We start from the raw sequence: 23,578 nt of genomic DNA on the forward strand, positions 1-23,578 counted from the left end.
GGTTGATGGAATTACGTTTCCTTGATTTAGTGATTATTAGTGGTAGTGGTAGTGGGCACCAGTGGATTCTCGGAATAAAAACATTTGAATTTTAACTTTGAATTGAATTTATATTATCTGAAATACTTTATATTTATTTAATATATTATAAAAAAAATAATCGGCCAAGTGCGAGTAGGACTCGCGCACGAAGGGTTCCGTACCATTATAGAGCAAAATTAGGCCAAAAATTGTGTTTTTTGTATGAGATAATAAAAATTCCATTAAATATTAATTATTTTGTTTTTAGTATTTGTTGTTATAGCGGCAACAGATATACATAATCTGTGAAAATTTTAACTCTCTAATTATTACCGTTCTTGAGTTACAGCCTGGAGCCAGACAGACAGATGGACAGACAGATAGACATCGAAGTCTCAGTAATAGAGTCCCGTTTTTACCCTTTGGGTACGGAACCCTAAAAACGGTACGTATTTAACCCCTAATGTTGTAACAATATACCGCTAACAATATTCATCTGCGCTCGACGCGGCGCGGCAAACACATTACTGCGTTTGAAGATTTTCGCAAGTATTTATTTTTCGCACGCACCCTCTATATGACACCTTGTTGTTTGCACACCCTCTATTCACGTGCCCCATAAAAGCCGGGTGACCAAACTGTTTGCGAACCCTGGATAAGTTTTTTGGGCTTGCGTAATCGTTTATGGAACTTTCTAGTGACTTCCTATTAAACCTATGGTCAAACGAGTTATTTTCTAATAGTTTAAATAAAATATGTTACTTTATTAAGTATCACAGTAAATTATTATGATTTTGTACTTGTTCAATAATATATTTAAAAAGTTTAAATAAAAATATACATTTTGTTGCTTAAATTTAATCCATTTGAACCTCTTTTATATTATGTTGAATCTCTCTCACCGCAATTCCCAAATTGTTCGTCTCGTGGTCACCCTACATTATACATACTAACTGCCTGTGGACTCTCATAATTATTTATGCCTTTTATATATGGCTTTTATCCCTCTCGGCCGTTTCTGCCTAAATTGCTTTCATACAACTTAATAATATTTCTGTAATTAAAATCGCCTAAAACGCTTTTACGTGATGTTTTTTCGGCAAAAGCAATTATTTGCTTTAAAGCCTTCGGAGCGATAAATGAATTCCAAACGTACATCTATTATACGTAGCGCTGATATTTTGTTTTTACATTTTGAAGAGAGATTATATTTTATCGTTTGGTTTCGATTATTACACGACCTAAATAGCATATTGATTGGGAATCAAAACTATTATGTAAGTTACGCTATCATTTTATATGTCGTTTTAGTAATATGATATCAACCCACTTTTACTGATTTTAGCCCGGACAAAATTTCTTTGAGTAAATAAATGCTATCTACTTTATAATTTGCCCGATGAGGATTTATACATGTTAGGCATCCATTATACGATCATACAAGCGACAGTAAATTCCGTCAATCATGAATTATGTTTGACTGATGGTGACTGATGGACTGACGAATGGTATTAGACGGTCAATCAATTCTCTTCAGTTTCATGTCAGTCAAAGCCAAAATTTTCAAAGGTTTCTAATTTTTTTCGTATTTTGTCAGATATGACAACACTCACTCAAAATTCGTGACTGATGGTTGCATGAAGCAAAAATCTAGATATCCAGATTTTCGTCACTCAACTTTGACATGCAACCATCAGTCACTGCATTACACGACAGGTTATGCATCAGTCACAGACATAACTGTGGTAAAACTGTCAGAAAAACCTACCGTGTAATGTTTGCCTTAGATGAACAGTGAACAACACATACAAAAGAATTCAGTAGTTGACATTATAATATATCGTTTAAGATCAAAAATAGCGGTGAATGGAGTTTAAATAAACGCTACAAAAAGTGATCAAAGAAAAGCGCCGCATCCCGCAGAAATCAGAACATCGTTCGCAAATATCATAATCCTTAATTACAATGGGGACGGTTTAATTTCGCGCGATTTCATACCTTTCCCTCGACTGGAAGGGTACAATTAATGTTTTAATCTGGGTACGTATATAAATTCGTTTCGAATACTAAAATTGCTCATCAAAATCTAGGTTCTAGTATATCTAGCCAGGAGAATTAGAAAACTAGCTTCATTTTTTTTAAATGAAATAAGGGGGCAAACGAGTAAACGGGTCACCTGATGGAAAGCAACTTCCGTCGCCCATGGGTACTCGCAGCATCAGAAGAGCTGCAGGTGCGTTGCCGGCCTTTTCAGAAGAAATAGAGTAATAGGGGAGGGTAGGGATGAGAAGGGAAGGGAATAGGGGAGGGAAGGGGAAGGGAATAGGGTAGGGGATTGGGCCTTCGGTAAACACACTCACTCGGCGAAACACACCGCAAGCGCTGTTGCACGCCAGTTTTCTGTGAGAACGTGGTATTTCTTCGGTCTCGGTTCGTCGGTAAGCATGGCTCTCCCACGTATAAATTAATTTCATAAATAAAACCTCCTGTTTGTCTGACTTACTTCTTCATGCTTACCAATTTTAAAATAATAAATTTTTTAAACGAATTTTGGACATTTCAACTCAGAAATTTGTTTGGCAGGTGATTGATGAGTGATGAAAGAGACCAATGTTTATATATGTTCAAATATTACGATACGGTTTTGAAAATTACAAAATCATTAAATATGTTAACGAGTATATGACATCCAACTCATCATTACAAAAACGTTCAAAACTTGAAATTTCGTAGTTCAATTTCGTCCTTCGAAAATTGGTATTCCAAATACGATTTAAAATCTGGCTGAGTCGGAACAATTGGCGCTGTCCGCCGTCTATCACGGCTTAGACCGGCCAGCCGCTGTTACTTATAACTTAATCCGCCCGCTACCCGCTTACAATGTGGCCATGAAGTTAGCATAAGCGAAACGTTAAGCGTGTTAATGTGTCTAAAATACTTCTTATTCATAGAATGCCTTAAGAAAATCTATTGTATTGTTTGAATTAAAAATGAAGTGCTCAAGGCATAAATTATTTGCATCTACGTTGCATAAATTTCTCATTGTTAGTTGACATTCAAAATTTCAATAAGGAGCGCAAGACCGCGACAAGTGGCGCAAACTCGTGTCGAAGGCCAAGATCCACTTTGGGTCGCTGAGCCATTGTAGTAAGTAAAACAACGCAGGTGGAAATTATCAATTATTTTTTTGTATATTTTTGCGTGTGTGTATCTGTATTACAATAGATTTTTTTACGGCACAAGAAGATACACATAATATTATTTTCTCGTGTGTTAAATAAAGTTAAATTTTCAATAAATCATTTAAGAAATAATTAACTGATCGACAACGCTGCATCGCGAAATACATATAAAAATACAGAAAAGAATATCCCAAAATAGCTTCATTACACCTTTGTACAGACCAGTATCGCCTCCGCTCCCGCCGCGTTCGTGGCCACGCTGACACTGTCGAAAAGCCGTTTGTTTATTTCGGCACCGGATCCGGCATTGCGTAATTAACTTTACACTAAAAGTTGAGTACTACGTTATTCGGTTACGTCGATGTGTTAATTAAATCCGACGATTTACGCTCCAATCGAAACAAACGTTCACGTAGATAAAGAGCCAGTTATTACTTCCTCTGTTTAGCTAAACTTCCTAATAATTAGAAAATTGATTAATCCGAAGCCTGACAATTTTGGTATCGTTAATAATCTGTTTTCTAATTAAATAAAGTATCGATAGTATATGGATAAGTTTTCATATCCAAATACATATAATCATATGATTTAAATTTTTACAAAAATGAAATTTTCCGACGTGACGGTAAAAAGGGATTTGAACTACATACAACACATATAATTATGTGATAATACACATAGATAGATTTCAAATGTTTGCTCACATAAATTGTGTAGAAACTGAATTAACGAAGTTGAGATATACAACATTATTATATTATATACAAAGCTAAGTGATAATATAACATTCCCACTTCCCAGTAACACAGAGATTGGGTGAAAAGGTAACATTTATTATTTGTTAGCTCAAGTCCGGCCTCCGAGCTGCTACGAGGCGTAGCTCGTAGAGGCGTAGCACCGGCGTAGCACTGCTACGAGAGCGCTCTCTGATTGGCTACGAAATTTCACATTATGTTTCTTTACTTTAGACTTAAACGAAACCTCGGCATTTTGTTTTGCGCAAATTGACTTTAGTTTTTTTTTTATGAAATAAGGGGGCAAACGAGCAAACGGTTACCTGGTGGAAAGCAACTTCCTTCGCCCATGGACACTCGCAGCATCAGAATTCAGAAGAGCTGCAGGTGCGTTGCCGGCCTTTTAAGAGGGAATAGGGTAATAGGGGAGGGTAGGGATGGGAAGGGAATAGGGGAGGGTAGGGAAGGGAATAGGGTAGGGGATTGGGCCTCCGGTAAACTCATTCACTCGGCGAAACACAGCGCAAGCGCTATTTCACGCCGGTTTTCTGTGAGAACGTGGTATTTCTCCGGTCGAGCCGGCCCAATAGACAGGCGTTCAAAACGTACATACAAACAGAAAAAGGATGGACACATTTTTGCTGTAATATAAACTAAGTATTTTATATTTTATAAATAACTAATAGACTACAGTTCACTATTAAGCCGTGACGTCACAGCACGTTTACTGTCGGACTTTACGGCGTAAAGGTGTGTTCATAAGTCACCATAACTCCTCGGAGCCGCTCCTACTTACCGCCGCATTATTTACCCGCCTACCCTCATCCTCCATAGAAATTATTCTTAATTGAGCAATTTGTCAATTGCGGCTGACGAACTCACTGGAGATGTACTGTCTTCTGTAATTTGCCACTCGAAAGTAGACCTTAGGGTGTTGTGTTACGTTGACCTAGTTTTATTGTTGTATTTTTAGCTCTGAAAAATGTCTTTTGTGGTATTTTGAGGTAGTCATTAAAATTTTTGCCGCTAGCTTCGTAAACACCTATAATTAACTTAGATAACAATTTACTTGTCAAAAACTTTCAACATAAAATTGTTAAGACATTTTTGCTAACTTTTAAAGCTTTATAGGGTTCCGTACCCAAAGGGTGAAAACAGGACCCTATTACTAAGACTTCGATGCCTGTCCATCTGTCCGTCCGTCCGTCCGTCCGTCTGTCTATCTTCAGGCTGTAACTCAAGAACGGCTATAGCTAGACTTCTGAAATTTGGACAGATTGTGTATTTCTGTTGCCGCTATAACAACAAATAATAAAAATAAAATAAATATTTAAGGCTCCCCTACAACAAACGTAGTTTTTTCGACCTTTTTTGCTCTATAAAAATAAAAAAAAATAAAAAAAATTTTTGCTTTGCTCTATATCAATAATGGCAACAGGTAGGTACTTGAATTTTTCACAAATTCCTTTGGGCTGGGCTGGGCTCTCATACAAAACAATTTTTTAGCCTATTATTCCTTTATAACGGTACGGAACCCTTCTTGCTCGAGTCCACCTCGCACTAGGCCGATTTTTTAATAATATGTATTTAAAAAATGTTTAACACCACGAGGCCATTTCCAACATTTTATACTAAATTTGACAGACAACATGAAGCTTTTGATAGCAATACTCGTAAGTTGAGTTACATTCTAACATTTTCTATAAGAGCTCGAACCTCTGGGGTGTAGCTCGCTACTCGTTTTTTGTTTGAGAACTTGTAATGAGTCGGACAGAAAGTTGTCGGTTTTTGCCCGAGATAACGTTTTAAAATTTTATGACTCAAGTCAAAAGTTGAAAGGTCAGGGAATCTTGTTTCTTCTTTTATTACCGCGAACCTTTTTATCAACATCAACAAAAGTTTGGACCAGGTTTATGGAATATTACAAATTATGATTATTTTTAAATATTGAAATCTAGTAACTTTGTTGTTTGTGAAAATATAAAAAATAATGGAGTTACTACATTGTTTTCATGGATACACAACTTGACATTCTATTACATGACGAAACTATGATATAAATTATATTAAGCTCGTATTTAAATCGTTCAACATTTATTACGCCTACGAGTTGTTTGCTCCAACTTCAATTAATTCCAACACCGTTCAAATTGTAACAAAACTGAGAGATTGAAAGCGAAACTAAAATACATTCGGTGTTTGCCAAGTGATGGATCATACCGCAGACGCCAACGCGAAAGTATATTTGATTCCAATTTAACTAACTCGCGCTTCGTAAAATTTGCTCGGATGTTTATTTGTTTATTCCTTCACTCTCTCCCCGTCTTGGCTCATGTGCACAAACAATCGGCAGGCCAACTTTCGCCGCTGGCCGCAAGCCAAGCCGATACCGTGTTTACACGTACAAAATATTTTATTTTGTCATCGAGGCTTATCTAAAATTCAAATTTTTGTCTTATTATACTCCTTCTGCAAAAGCTGAGTATGTATTTACATAATATTCGCCTATGCCCTATATATGAGTGTTAGTTCTTTATGTCACTCGCCTTGCCAAACTACCCCCGTCACTGTTTATTGCGATACACGCCTGACGTCAGCAAGAACCTCCTTTGAATATTTATGTTTCGAACTATATTATAATAGTGAAAAAGAAAAAAAATGGAGACATTTTTTTGACAAATAAAATTTTTACGAATCTTACCATAATTCTAGTGTAATACGAACGGTATCTGTTAGACTATTTCACATAATACTATATTCATTTGCCGACTGAACACGTCATCAGAGTGTCTAGGCAGCTATTTAATAAACCATTGATAGCAATTGTGTAGATAATAATTTATTCATACAATGAAGTGTCAGAGGAGCCAAGAGAGTGGGCCATAAAACGCACACCCCACCATAATCGTCTTAGAGGTTGCGAACAAAACAAACGCATTACGGAATACGTAAGCAATTCCGTCACAATAATGTATTGTTTTATTCTGAATATGCACATTAAATTAAGGTGGCACTGGGTTTAAGGATCAATTAGCTATTCATTAAGAAATTAAGACAATAATAGAAATATCTACCGTTTTACGTCCAGAAGTAAATAGCTAGCCGCTTGAGCAAAAGATTTTGTTTCTACATTTCTCGTTTATACATTTATCTCTTTTCTCTTCATTGGAACGACAACCATCATTCCCTAGAATAATTATACAAATAATGCTTCTAAAATATACACTTTACAGCCTTCTAAAGTAACAAGTAAAACATTTAGCCAAAACATGTAAACACGGGTACAAAATAACGACGTAATATGTCCATGTTCACGTGACTGTACCCATTTAACCTGCAGTACCGGGAGCATTTTGTCTCAAGCAATTAGCTTGAACAGGTAAATGCGAAAAAATATTAAAATTGAAGAAAAAAGCAACTATTTTGAACGTCTCAATAAAAGAAAATGTCTGTAATATTATGACGAAAATTGACTATCAAATAAAAATATAAAAAGGCAGCTGCTAGTTATGGCTTGTAAAATAAACAGTTGTAATTTAAATATCGATATAATTCCAGACTTATCAAACACGTAATTTTCAACTACCAACTGCTACAATATCATGTCGTTAACTTTATTTTTCTTTGTATCGAATCGAAGAACACTCCTACAAAATTGCTGAATTTTCATACAGAGAACCTAAATTTAACATTTCTCTATCAAAATGATCTATATTTCACCAATAAACAGAGTCATAAACTTTAATAAAAGTTATTCGAGCACGAAATTGTTATCGACAATGATGCGTCCTCGATCAAATTATACAGCCTCACGCGCGTTTGATGAATGTACGGAATTATATTTATCGTGCCTACGCAAAAGGAGAATTTCCCGCTTGAAGTTAAGTGAGTTAAATCTCCAAATAAAAGGTGGGTCGAATCAGCAGTCGCTGAGTTCGATGCTATGCTAATGAAGTCCCTCGTCTCCCTTCCCTTTCTTATCTGTGACGATCTGTGGGCTGATTGCAGACGCCTGAGGACATGCGATTGTTTACCGCGATAACGAGCCGGCCTAATAAATACTTAAATCAGGTCAACCTGCCGTGACTACGTATCTCCATCTTTATTACTTCATTTATCTACGTCCACTATTTTTGGAATTTTATAGTTGTTTTATTTGAGGGATTCGTTTATCAGATAGCAAGGGATGGCTAGTTTAATCACAGCCTAGAGAGGGTACGACTAATTCAATTTATTTAGGTAAATTCTGTTTGTTCGCACAAACAAATCTGCCGAGCGTTAAATGTTTTTGAGCGTAAAAGGTTTAATTCTAAAGACTGTATCAGATACCTATATTAATATTTAAAATGAAAGGTACATAAAGTTCTATAGACAATAGACAAACTTGGTGCTGAACTGTAACTTATGAATTCAATTTATAAAATGTACCTTCAGAATTGACTTAAGCAAAGATAACCTGTTCTGAACGAGTCCATCAAACTTTTATGAGATCTTATCTTCATTTGTTGATGGTATCGCCGCCCCGGGGACTTGAAATGTTCATTCATTTGCGACTCGGGTGAAATTATTACGGCGCTTATGGAACATTTTTAATCCAGCAATTTATTTTGATGAAATAGTTATAGATGAATTTAGAAATAAGTTTATTATTATAATCAAAATTTACAGCAATTTTTTTTAGATTTCTTAGTATTTTTTAATAAAAAGATCATTATCATTTATAAAATAAGCTATTAAATGACATATTGTATAGTACGGAATAATCAAAGTCATTTGAAACGAGTATGTTACTATATAGAGCACGCCCCAGGTACATACTAACAAAATTAGATCTTTAAAAACAAAAATTTCGAAAATCGGTTCACAAACGGTGGAGTAATCGTTGAACATACATAAAAAAAAATATCCACAGCCGAACGTATAACCTCCTCCTTTTTGGAAGTCGGTTAAAAACCAGTTCCCGTAGAACGCGTCTCCATTTTCCAAACTGCAGGTAAAAATCACGAAGAAGCCATATAAAAGTATTGCCAGATGCAAACAGTTACAGCTTAAGTTGCACATTTTAAAATACCTATTAAGTTTCAAGAGAGTACCCGAGAACATATTTGAAGGAACGAAACCGACTCTAATGTTGCCCGTTACTAGTTCGAGAGGAAAAATACTCGCTACTGCAGGAATTCTCAAACATTTTAAGCCACCTTCACTTGCAGATGTTGTGCCTTTTCTTAACGGACTCAATTTTACCCCTTTGTCCTTAATTCCCCAACGCATTCTGTGTTTGTCTATGATCATTGCTGTTGTTCTCTCTTCGCCAATTCAGCTGTGGATTTATAATGCTGCTCTGGTTGAATTTAGATTATGTGTTTCTTTTTATATTGTATTGCACATTTTGTTGAGGATAAAATAACACCTTTTGATTACGTTTTGTTGCTTTACCAATATCTCAGGTATATTCAGACATTTTCGGTTTGTATAAAATCTAAATACCTTTATATTCCTTTACAAAAATTGCAAATATTAAAGTGAATGTATTAAATCACTACGGCACGCGACGCTATAATAGAAGTGTCTAGCCTGTCTCAAACTCGTAACGCGAAGTCACTGACTCTGAGACGTTAAATAATTGAAAGAAAGAATAAGACGGAGGTTTCGAAATTAATTTTACTACTCGAATTTATAAAGCTCAGAAGTCGTTCTCACTTCAACAAAGACATTATAAGTTTAATAGTATTTACATAATACTTTACCGTTCTTTATCTTTCAGCGTTTTAAATCTTTTATGGCCGTCTGAATTTTATCTGCAGTCGTGATTTTAAGCTTTTTTAGGTTTAGGTTTATTCAGCGTTATTCAAATGAAACGTTTCATGGTCTTACTATTAAACGTTTTTTTGAGATAAACTCAAAGTGATCCTATTTTTACAAATAACTTTTCACTTCTTCAGCGATAGCTTTACAACTCAATTCATAACGTTTAATAATAATTCCCGCACCATTTAATATGTAATAGCAAATTGCGGATAACGCAATATAAGATGTAAATGTGAGGTTTTAGTTTGCATAGAGTTCGGTCCGGCGCGCGGCGGACAGGACCATTGAGTTACGGGCTAATTAAACCGCTGAAACTTCCCGCCCGATGCCAACTATCTTCGTCTATTACGGATCACACTTTGACATTACTCGCTGAAGAATTTGTCAAAGGATCGACGCAATCTTAACATATAAGATGGTCCAGACCACAAGGCTAGTCACAATATTTTAATATAAGTATTATCGATATCAGAATTTTATTATTTTTGCATTTTATATTTTTTATTGTTTTATTAGTTATCCGACGTATGGACAATGGACATGTCTTAAAATTTAAAATATTTAAACAAAATTACCTGTACAGTGTAAAGAAAATATTGTACTCTTTACGAAATATTCAATTAAGAAACCATAATGAGTTAGGAGACTATCCTAACTATTTTTTTAAATTTACTTGGCCTCTTAACTGAATAATAAATTATACTTACTTAATCGTTTACAAAACAATTACAGAGTATAAAAAGAACATATTAAAGCGCAGTTAACCCCCCGAATTCTGTATCATCGGGGCTTGCGATAAATTCGCTTAAGAGTTTGCAAAGAGTCATTAGTATAAGCCTGCAATCGAAGCAAACTTATAAAAGTTATGAACCTCGTATAATAAACTATGAAACTTTCTTATGTTGGGAATACACGAAATTTTCTTCTTGTTTCTTTGTTCATCACGCGTGTTTATTGTTACGGGATCTCTAGTAATTATGTATTTTACTGCTGTAGTTGGATAATAAAATCGTGCGCTAATTTCTATTGCTATTATGACTATAAACGTTGTTTATTCTGTACTTGTTATTAATATTTGTACATTTTGGCTTTCTAACACTCAGCTATTTGTTTATTTAATTTATATTTATTCCTTTTTGTTCCTTTTCTTTTAGTTTTGCCTCATGTCTCATCCTGTGTTATTTACAAAAGATTTATTGTGTTTGATTTTAGTTAAATATCTATGGCAATTAACTTTTCGTGTTCATTATAAAGTGTAATAATTTTATTTTTTTCTTTTTAAAAAGACTAAAGATTTTTAAAGGTTGGTACTTTGTGCCCAAAATTAAATTATTATGAAATATATTTTATACATGGGAGAGCCATGCTTCGGCACGAATGGGCCGGCTCGACCGGAGAAATACCACGTTCTCACAGAAAACCGGCGTGAAACAGCGCTTTCGCTGTGTTTCGCCAAGTGAGTGAGTTTACCGGAGGCCCGATTCCCTTCCCTATCCTCCCCTATTACCCTATTCCCTCTAAAAGTCCGGCAACGCACCTGCAGCTCTTCTGATGCTGCGAGTGTCCATGGGCAACGGAAGTTGCTTTCCATCAGGTGACCCGTTTGCTCGTTTGCCCCCTTATTTCATTAAAAAAAAAAATATATAGCATAATTTTACGAAGGGTATCTCACAGTAAGCGGCGCAGTACCACATCACGGCTCACGCACAAAATATCAAGTGTCAACATCGCCCATATTAATTAAAACTAAAGTAAATAAACATTCAATAAACACAAAGGACTCGCCGCGCGCTGGTTCCCTGTTGGTTCCGCGAGTAAATTGGTTCCTTTCATGTCAATTTCCGGAATGTCTTACATCACAATCGACCAATAAGGCGTTTGTTAGCCGACTAATACAACTTGCTTAATTAAATCATCCAGGCCGCTATTGATTTTGCGCACGAACATTTTAAAGCGTTTTGGTATGGAAATGATAAGTAGATAATAGACCTAGAAAAGTTTCAAAATATGTTTTATATTAGTCCCAAGTACCTCAATTTTCACAGTAATATAGGTAATGAATACTACCTACTTCAAACGTTTTTAGGGTTCCGTACCTCAAAAGGAAAAAACGGAACCCTTATAGGATCACTTTGTTGTCCGTCTGTCCGTCCGTCCGTCTGTCAAGACCCTTTTTCTCAGGAACGCGTGGAGGTATGAAGCTGAAATTTATATCAATTACTCAGGTCTACTGTCCCTTGAAGCTGTGAAAAAATCAAACTTCTAAGCCAACGCAATCAAAAGATACAGCCGTTTATGCCGCAAATTTTCGACACTTGCAAGGGAATCAAAACCTACAGGGTGCTTCCCGTGAACTCAGAATCTTGAAATTTGGTACGAAGCAACGTCTTATAGCATAGATAAAGGAAAAATTACGAAAACCATAAATTTTTAGTTACATCACATAATATATATTTTTTTAATAATTTTAAACTTACTACCCATTTCCTCATAAACGCGTAGAGGTATTAAATTGAAATTCATACCAAATACTCAGGTCTATAATACCTTTAAGTTGTAACAAAATCAAACTTCTATGTCAACGCAATCAAAAGAAACAGCAATTTAAGCTGCATATTTTGAAACTCGCAAGTACTCGCAAGGGAATCAAAACCTAAAGGGTACTTCCAGTCGACCTAGAATCTTGAAATTTGGCATGAAGCAACGTTTTATAGCACACATAAAGGAAAAATTCCGAAAACCTTAAATTTTTAGTTACATTACAAAATATATATTTTTTAATAAATATAAACTTATTACTTTTTTCCTCATGAACGCGTAGAGCTATCAAGTTGAAATTCATATCAAATACTTAGATCTTTGTACGGAACCCTCGGTGCGCGAGTCCGACTCGCACTTGGCCGGTTTTTTTAATCTTTAAGTATTTTCAAATTTAGCCTCTTTAAATAATACACGCAAAGCTACAAAACGTGTGATTACAGAAGAAAATGATTCTGAATGTAACATCTAAACCTTGATAAAAAGTGTTCGCAGAAATTGCATCAGATTACAATTTCCCTGGAAATGTGGAGGAACATAATGTTATTTGAAAGCTTTCCTTCGCTCTCACGCTTCACTAGACAGAAGACATCTCATTTTCTTATTTCAATTATATCACAAAGGCCATCTCGCGGAGATAAGCTATTAGCAGATTTGCAGAGTCATTCGGAACACACATGCGAGAGCAATATTAGTGTATGAGCGTTTCATTACATAAGATATCCTTTCGCTGTTATTTCAATTTCAACGCTCCATTGACTGCAGATGCTAGCGCACGTCGTCGAGATGGAACGGGACGGTGTTATGCTAAATCGCGCGTGCGGAAGCGGGACGCAACGTATTTTTCAACAGGGAGACGAAAAATATCGAAAAAAGTTATCGCATCAAAGTCTCCGCGATCGTAAAGGTCTCATTAAAAGTGCTTTGGAAGAATTCGCTCCAATTTATAGGGCAGTCGGCGGGAGATCGGTCGGAAGGTAAATAACGACATTCCCTTGTTTAAACGAACTCGCTAACGTGGGGCTTCTGTTGCCAGATACATTTATTTTAAAAACATCCAGAGTTTACTAAGTTTTAAAATATCGTTTTAATTAACTTCCTTATAAATTGGTGCAATTAATACAGTGTTAGAATGATCTTAGTTCTGTCTGTCAAATAAAGTTTGGAGTGTCTTTCTAATTTTTTCTAGTTGTCAAGATTATATTATATACATAATAATATTAGTAATAAGCCGAAGAAACTGATCGAGTGAAAACCGACCTACTAATAGCACAAAAGTCCAATGCAAATTCAAATCACACAAAAAATTGTGTTTCATAAAATGAACACATTTATACGCATATTTGTATATTCCGTAAACGTATAGTCTGAAATTGATAAATGCATGTACCTCAAAGGCGTTTCAAGTGGCATATTCTTTTACATGCCATTATTTTTTTATTAGGGCGCGCGAGCAAAAATGTACTTATTTCGCGCTCCGGTGATCTGAGAATGTGTCAGAGTGTGGCGCGTTTCGATATTACGAGGTGCCAGACGTACCCCATCACCTCGGTCACCGAGTAGGTATTCGAACGTAGGGTTTTATCATAACTTCTGTTTGTGACGTGTATGATACACGTCAGTTCGTTAAGGCACCTTTAGGCCGGCCGCATACACACATTTTCCGTGTGCGATTTATGAATTCGTTTCCCGTATTCGGAAATCCGAATGCATGGAGTCACTAGAAAATACATTAACTTCCGCACACGTTCGTTATTCTCCGTACGGAACGAATTCCGCACGTACGTTTTAAGTGTAAGGCGGACGTGTTCGGGCCTGGAAAAAAACGAGCGCTAGTCTCACGGGATTTCGAATACGGAAAACGAATTTGCAAAACGTGCGTGTGCGGCTAGCCTTACGTTGGATGACCTTGATCACCGAGTACCTACTCAACCGTAGTAGGGTTGTATCATAATTTCTGTTCGTGACATGTTCGGCACATGTCAGTTCATTAAGGCCATTTGATAACCATAATACCTATTTACAGTATGCCTACGTCGATTATTATAGGTCGAAGCAAAACACTGATAGCCTGTCTTTATCTTATGGACCCACGTCTGCATCTTAGCAACTTAAAAGCTTTTCTTAAAAGCTGCTTAAACATAGTAAACTATCGGAATATTATATTATGTTTAAGTTTATCAAAGACACTATTTTAAATCATAAAATCAGTTTTAGAGTTCACTTTACGACTTTCAACATACGCTTAAAACTCATCATAATTTTTTAAGACCCTATGATATCCCACTGCTGGGCAACTCATTTTACTATTCCTCTTGCAACAGTAGGCGTTATTATGATTAGTTAAATTAATTTTAATAGCTGCCAGAATAACTGGAAAAGTGATTAACATGAGCCTAAAAACGTTTGTCAGATAGCTCGAGTATCAAAGGGACATTTAATGACGTGCGTTAGTTTGGCAAGACCACAGAGTAACTTGAGAGCGTTGTGACGGTGTCGCGCCACTCTGATAATTATCAATCTCGTTACTGCTGTATTGTATTATGTAACACGTAAAGTATTTGGCTGAAATAAACTCGATTTAGTATGATGTAAGGCTGGTCTTTATAGGTTTTCGTACTTTTCGTACGACCGGTTTATGAGGTGAAGTTTGTATGTAACAAAAAGTATGACAATCTGTCTGTTCTTCAATTTGTCTGTCATAATGTTACATCTATAATTTTTATTTTTATAGGTTTCAATTACGAGTCATTTGAAAAAACACTAAATTAAAAAAAAAAACCGTCATTCGGGACTATGATCCTCTGCAAGGCTTACCGGAGGCCCAATCCCCTACCCAATTCGCTTCCCTACCCTCCCCTATTCCCTCTTAAAAGGCTGGCAACGCACCTGCTGCTCTTCTGATACTGCGAGTGTCCATGGGCGACGGAAGTTGCTTTCCATCAGGTAACCCGTTTGCTCGTTTGCACCCTTATTTCATGAAAAAAAGAAACCTTCCCTAAAGTAGCATGCGTTTACGCGGACCAAGCTAGTAATAAGAATAAATCACTACCAAACATTACCGTCGCTACAAAACACAGCGCATACTATATGCAATATACATTATGAAAACTCTCACATAATTCTAATCCCATTGGAAATCCCAAAACAAACGTTAATATTCATGAAACAAATATTTGTCAATGGCGGAATTCGAACCGCAAAATTATTTCAATGATAGACTGTAAATAGATTTTCGGAAAACGAATTTATGTACATTAATTTTTAGGGAATTATACAATATGATTGCCAATTATTCAAATGAGTTTACATTTTAATAAACATAATAATTATTATATTTATTTAACTGAAGCCAGTAACGCTTATTTTATAAACTGTAGATTTCCGTAAAAATGTAGACTTCCGTTTTGTCCACTGTATTTTCTGTGCCAATTTCTTTTTTATTAAATACTAGCTGCCCGGCAAACATTGTTTCGCCATATAAATTATTTATTTGTACTTGTCATGTATGTAGTTCTTTATTTGTAAATAATACTATTATTTTATTGAACATAGAATGTTATTGAAGTGACTAAATAGTAAATAAGTATGTCACCATGGAAAAGTCCATCGCTGTCCCGTTGCACAAATAATGGTCGCTGTCAGTCTCGAGTTGTAATAATTTACTATTATTTATTTAACAAATACACTTATCAATAAAAAAATTGCCAATAACCGATTCTCAGATCTACTGAATACGCATATAAAATTTACTTTAATCAGTAAAGTCGTTTCGGAGGAGTACGGTTGTAACATTGTGACACGAGAATTTTATATATAAGATTTTTTAGTATGAACGTACTTTGAAAAAGACTGAACTGAAGGTACCTCCGTATACGGATGGAGTAGTTTTTATTAGAGAAATATTAAGTCAATGTTACTCATGTTACTCTTCATCTTTCAGTAGAGTTTTCTAAATCCAGCAGCCTATGAATCAACTTTTTTTTAACGGGCAAAAGGCCCACCACACATTCCCACCACTGCAAGTCCTGTGTCGCCAGGATCAAAAGTGGTAGCCAACCACGAAAACCCTTTGATATGATCAGGGATGCCCAAGGGACAAGCTAAACCTGTCTTGGGACACGCAACGAAATTAATCAGAAGAAATTTAGGAGGAGTAGGAGATATCCAATTTCCCTCCCCAAGCAAAGCGGGAGATAGCCAAATTGTAATGACATTGATGTCCAAACAAAGAGCGAAGCAACTTGAAAAATGAATCAACTTCTAACGTCTTGAGGTTCGAGAACTTGGAGTCCCGCCACAAAGTGAATTTTAGCTCCTTTGTGGTGAGAGTCCTGACGCATCATCTACCGACCTTCGAGAAGGAGGAGTTCTGGCCGATTAGAGTCGTCTACAGGAGGTTCCGAGGACGACTTCGGAACATGTCACGCCCCACGCCGCAGACAATACGTGCTAGTGTTAGTTTTAATATAATTGTATGTACTTTAGTCTATAAGGTATTTATAATATTGACCAAGATGCCTGACTTAAATTAATAAATAAAATAAATAACATATTCCCGCGATGTACAAGTTTCTGTGCAAGCATACAATAAACATGTAGTCGATGTATGTATATATTTAAAACCGAACTACTGGAATATTTCCATCTAAATTTGACGGGTTCCTGACTCACCTTGCTTGTTGGGTGCGCGGCCAAGCGTGAAAAGGTCGACCGATGTCCCCTGTATTATGTTCCAATACGAATCGAACTACATCATACCGTTATTACATTTCTTGTGTAATGCGATATGTATGTCTCAAATATAACTTTGTACTTACAAGGTAGGCGATTTTTTTATAGAGAACAGCAGTTTGAATATCATATAATATTACTAGATGACACCCGCAACTCCGTTGCGCCAAAAATCGTTTATCGAGCGGGAACCGTACATTTTTCCGGGATAAAAACTACCCTTTGTCCTTTCTCGGGACTCAAAGTATTCCAAATTTCAGCAAAATCGGTTCAGCGGTTCGAGCGTGAAGAGGTAACAGACAGACAGACAGGCACACTTTCACATTTATAATATTAGTATGGAAATTTCGAGTATCTACACGTGAAACCTTCACGTTTTTGAGACGTGCTTTTTGGAGATTCTAATGTAACATACTCTTCATTTCACTTTTTTACTTTATCCAACATAATACGTTTTAAAGATAAATCGATAGTAACGTACTCGTATAAGTATGGTGTTAAATTTATAGGCTCTACCTATCAGGTATTATTCGCATTATCTATACCCTAAAACACTCAAGGTTTTATTTTCCCTTATCTTAACTTCAATTGGGATCGTATTTTACGTACTCAGATCCTAAAAGATTTACGCGTACGATAAATTTAACTAGAGAGCTTACAGACATAAACTTTCATTAGATATTTAAACTTTAAATGTACCTAAGAAGATAAGATATTTATTATTACTAAAATCTCCTTTTAACATACCTGAATGTTCCTTTGTTACAAAGAAATGTTTGCAGAACATTTTAAAGTCATACAGATAACTTTTATAATTAGTTTCAGCTTACAATGACGTTTTTCATTATAAAGTTAAGTTTAGTAAAACAAAATGTAGCGAATTCGTATAAATTTAATGTTCATCAATATGTAATGCAATAAACACATTAACATGGTCAATAGGAGGAATTCCGCTCAACCCTCGCGAAGCAATAAAAATCTACGCTTCACAAATATAAAGAAAAAAAAAAACTCCAATAAACCAGCGAAGAGCAACCGTTAAAAACGATTTGTTTAATTCTCCTCTCGCTATGTAAATATTGGATCTCGATTCCGTCTAGGTTTTGCAGCAAACATTGAAATTCAAGTTAGGATTTCGGGGCGTATTCAAGTTTTTAGTTGGAACCTACTAGCGAGTATTCCCAATCACGGCGCGCCGACTCGCAGATTGATATTTGATCCCGCCATCCCCGATCCTCGCCCGGGGCGAGATACGGAACCTTTTTGTGATTGTACATCAAAATATTACCTTTTCAAAGGTTGAGATACATTTAAATAACCGTTCTAGAACGCGGCAATGTGTTTTAATATTGAATTTTTCTAAACATTTGCATGTCAATCGCTCCTTTGGAAGAGACGTTGTAGAATATAACATTGTGTCCCATGGATATTATTTACATAATAATATTATGTGGACTTGAAGTAGATATTTTAGAGGGATTAATTAACAAAATTTTTCCTGTCTACTTTTTTATTACGTTTTTCCAAGGCAAAACAACTCAAGTTGATGATTTTTAAGGCTAAGGAGGATAATTAGATTGAATAATTCGAAGATTAGAATGTTTACCTCGTTCTTGGCAGTGATTAAATTCTTCGCGTAATCCTTACCTGTAACAAAATTATAAGAAATTATTAATAAAATTCCTGGCAAAAAATTTTTTGTGAGCAAAATTTTGCCTTCTTAATTCTAAAGTGGCTAAAATTAATACCTGTTTGAAGAAAATGTGTAATTTAATGGAAAAATTGCAACAATTAAGCTATAATGATTTATGACAATCTATCTAAATAATTTGGTAATCTTTAATGTATTAACTATTAAAACGCAGGCTAATAAGATATTATATAAAATGTACATTTTAAAGCGTATAAAAATATATGCACAAACAAGCAAATTTAAATCAGACTTAAGAACCGTAAAATTAATCTTAAAAGTGATGATAGAGATAATTTTATACTTTGAAATAAGTTATGACTCAACTCCTTTGATTAGTATCGTGAAAAACTTAGTGAACGTAGCAGTCTTTGAAATACTTTAATGACTTTATCTAAATGTGTTTCTGCTTCAGGTATAGATGGACTCGGAGTTGAGAAAATTGGCCCTCATTTTATTACATTTCTTTAATATTTTATGCTATATCTTGTGAAATTAAATATATGTAACTTTCTTTTGTGAAATTATAATTTTATATTAAAATATCCAAGTTGTAAAAATCTATTGCATATCTTCTGGTAATTATATAGGTACTGTATAATGTATTAGAGTATACAATTTAGTAAAATGAACACGTAGCTTTTACAAGAAAATTACATCGACTTATTGTTATTTGTGTCCGATCATTGAAACTTTTTGCTTTCTCCAATTTAAGTTTTTTAGACGAAGTACTTTTAAAAAGTTTCTCTTTTTACGCTTTTATTGAATATTGCTATAACGATCTGAAGAAGTTCGGTCCATAAAGTATCTCAACAAACTTCACGTGTAAATTTTTAAATATAAACAAGGAAAATAAGTATTTTTTGTAATTACCTGTCCAAACTTTTCTTTGTATATTTATACGTCATTATTAAATCTGCATCAAAGTCTCGAATCATTACAAAAACTCAAACAAACATTTCAACATAATTATACGTCGGATACGTATTTGATAAACAATTTCATACGCAAAGGTTAATAAGGAAATAAATGAAAATGTACTTTATTGGCAGATACGGCCCAATACTCATTAAACTGTGTTTATTTTGGCGTCCATCCGCAGCCAACCCTTTTCGTGCTCCGTCGACCATAGTTTAAATATACCTGTTTGTCATTCTCTTTTATTAAAAAGTAGTGCAGCGTGTATCAAAAACGTACATTGTCCGGTCAATATTTGTAATGACCAGAATAGCCTCGCGTGCGACCGTATCGGTTATTGGATCTGTACTTTCGGAGCGTGTCTCAATAGTTAATTGTCATGCAACACGCCCGTACGAAGTTGACGTTGACTTATATTATATGAATACTTTGTTGTTTGTTATCATCAACGTAATGTCTTTTTCGGCCCTCCACGTTGGCCATGATGGATTGTGATGATGTTTATAGCATTTACAATCAATTATACATCCATACTTATTACTTAACGAGCTTTTGCCCGCGGCTTCGCTCGCGTTAAGAAGTATTTTATTTTATTTTATTTTCGTATGTTGGGGTCTCCAAACAGTCTTACATGAATATCAGTAAAGTATGCAATTATAATATTTACTAAATGTAGAACCAACAGCGGTGACCACAGATTAAGGAATTAAGGAAGTAGAGAGTAAATTATATATATAATTAATATAAGGGTATATTTGTGTGTCAATTGTGTGTTAAGTGTGTTTGTTATTAATAGTTAAAATAGTAGTAAAATTAAATTTAGTATAATTGTAAGTGTAATTTTTGTAAATTATTTATTCAAGAGGAATGCAAGGTTTTAATTATTTATAATATGTAAATTTTTAAGTCTATCTATAAGACATTTTTTGTATTTGGCATGTTTGAGAGCAAATATATATATATATCATTGAAATGATTATTAAAGTTACGAACTATTCGAGTAATGGGGGATCGCATACCCGATGGTTGATGGTTCGGCTTAATGGCGTAGCAAAAAAGTTATACTGTTTTCTTGAATGCAATCTAACAGGTACCCTGTAGCACAGTTTGTTAATTAAGAAATTGCAATCGTATTTATTATTACAAAGGTCGTAAAGCATCATTGCTTCCAGTTTCTACAACTGACTGACACAACAGACTGAACGTCTTGATTTTAGATCAAGTAATTTATGTTTGTCCAGAAGATCGTTGTAGGGAATTCGATTTTTGAAACATTTGTACTGCATAGAACGAAGGATTTTTTTTTGAACGGATTCAACTTGGTCATTGTATTTGTTGTATAAAGGATTCCAAATTGATACCGCATATTCCAATTGACTTCTAACAAGTGATTTATAAATATATAAGTAAGTGGACGGCTTTTGAAAAACAGTAGAAGCTCGCATAACAAAGCCATACATTCTATAGGCTTTCGCTAAGATAGTTTGAATGTGAGTATCTAAATGGAGTTTAGTATCAAGCATAACACCAAGATCTTTAATGGTTTCCACTTTTTCAAGAGGAGTACCACTAAGCGAATAAATATAATTACTTATAACCTTTTTTTTGTGAAAGATATTGACTTACATTTATTTAAGCTAAGACCTAATTTATTTAATATGCAGTAATTAGAAGTATTATTATATATACAGACTTTCATTCCCTATTTGAAAACCCCTTGGGGTTGGAATTTATCAAAATCCTTTTTTAGCGGATGCCTACGTCATAACATCTACCTGAATGCTAAATTTCAGCCCGATCCGTCCAGTGGTTTGGGCTGTGCATTGACAGATCACTATGTCAATCAGTCAGTCAGTCACCTTTGAGTTTTATATATTATATATAATATATAGATATATAAATGTTATAAATGCAAAAGTGTGTCTGCCTATTTGTAACCTCTTCACAACTAAACCACTAATAATAAATAAAAATTGTTTTATTTCTGAATAGATTTTAAGAAAATGCTTTCAGATATTTGATACTACTGGTGCTTACCACCGGTTCGGGAACTACCCCGGCGAGAAGAACCGGTGGCGTAAGAATATCGCAAAAAAACGGCGCGTATGCAGTCCCCATTACCGAAAATTATGCGTCCGAGTTATCCGCATAAGAGATAATCGCAGACCCGACCTCAGTGCAATGGCCCTTGCATTGCACTGAGGTCGAGTCTGCGATTCGTCGTGATCAAGAAGGCAGTTCCCTCGCTCTGGGGGAACTATCTTCTTGATCACGGTATCCCCTACGGCAGGTATACTGAATCGATTTTGCTGAAATTTGGTATAAGATATAAGGTTGTAAGATACTTTGAGTCCCTGGAAAGGACATAGGATACTTTTTATTCCGAAAGATGTATGGTTTCTGCGCGATAAAATGATCTTTGCGCAACGTAGTTCGAGTACCTAATCTTATATATATAAAATTCTCGTGTCACAATGTTAGGCCGCGTACTCCTCTGAAACGGCTTTACTGATTTTAACCAAATTTTATATGCATATTCAATGGGTCTGAGAATCGGCTATTGGGTACTTTTTGTATTGATAAGTGCATTTGTTCAATAAATAATAGTAAATTATTACAACTCGAGAAAGACGGCGACCATTTTTTGTGCGATGGGATAGCGATGGACGTTGCCATGGTGACATACTTATTTAGTCAATTCAATAAAATAATATGGTCGAAATACTTTATATTATGGCAAAGCAACGTTTGCCGGGACAGCTAGTATTAGTATAATTTTATGCCATTTTTACGCAGTTGGTAATCGCTTGTATTGGCCCATCACAAACCCAGGTGCATTAGGCCTGTTTCGTATATAGTACGGTAAATTTTGTATTGCTCTCAGAGTAAAACCCAACTACATGGCAACCACAATAAATCATAAGAGCTATAACGCGCCCATTTAAAAATACCTCACAATAATGTTTAGTTAATATTTAAATGTTTCATATCATTTGGCGCGATAAACATTCGAAACGAGTAAAATTATCCGCACGCGGTTACAGCAATTAAATCCCATCACAGCAGAAACAACAAAATATCGGCACTTTGCGCTATTCGCGTGTTTATACACGTTGTAACGTATTATTGCCATTGCCGCCAAATTGTTTTGTAACTTGTCAAAATGCTCTAATATGGCACGATAAGGGGTATACTTTTAGTTTAGTTTTTGTAGTTTTGACAGCACTTTTTAGAAATCTTTTTAGGTATATTTGTTCGTGTTAGAGTATATAAGTTAGTTTACACAATATAGGCGGTATGTACGATACTACGCTCATTTTTTAGGTTTATGTGTAAACTGACCCTTAGATATTATACCTAAAACTGTATATTATGATACATATAGTACGTTAGACATAACATTACTATCTATTCAATTATTTGATATTATTTGTCTTCGGCGAAGTGATCTACGATGTACGTAACGATGGTTTAATTTTATTTCTCTGTTTCTACAGACACGATTTCGAGACTTCTAGAAAATATCATATTATGTTAAAAAATAAGCTCTTTTAATCATATTTATTAGAACTATTTTTATTGTAAAAGTAATTCGAAGTGGACTCATCGTTAGAGAGTGGCTTATCATCACTCATGCAAGCTCGTACGTGTGTTTATGTTTAATTAACTTTTTACAACTGGATGGCGTGCTGGGTGTATGTTAATTCGTTTTGTTCGCACTATACGACGGCAACAGGGTTGACACTGGAATTGCTTTTATTGAAATGAGTGCATTGTTTCGCCCTTTTAAAATTGTGTTAGTATCTCTTTGAACGTGCCTTTAGAAAAAGGTTTATTCTTTGTATGTTTGCAAGTTACATATTCCAAATTCCAAAACTGCTGGACATATTAAGTTCTTGTTATCACTACAGAAAAACGTCTATTGTCTACGTCATATTTTGCTGTAATGATAA

The 23,578-nt window shown here is 35.1% G+C and overlaps 1 protein-coding gene and 1 pseudogene across 4 annotated transcripts in view; both read right to left on the reverse strand.

The window, feature by feature from the left end:
- Positions 1–23,578, reverse strand: part of LOC121739845 (CUGBP Elav-like family member 3) — a 604,208-nt gene that overhangs the window by 78,929 nt on the left and 501,701 nt on the right. The window lies entirely within an intron of this gene.
- LOC121740157 lies at positions 21,716–21,923 on the reverse strand (annotated as a pseudogene).

The sequence above is a fragment of the Aricia agestis genome, chromosome 2 (genome assembly GCF_905147365.1).
Source record: "Aricia agestis chromosome 2, ilAriAges1.1, whole genome shotgun sequence".
NCBI classification, from domain to species: Eukaryota; Metazoa; Arthropoda; class Insecta; order Lepidoptera; family Lycaenidae; genus Aricia; species Aricia agestis.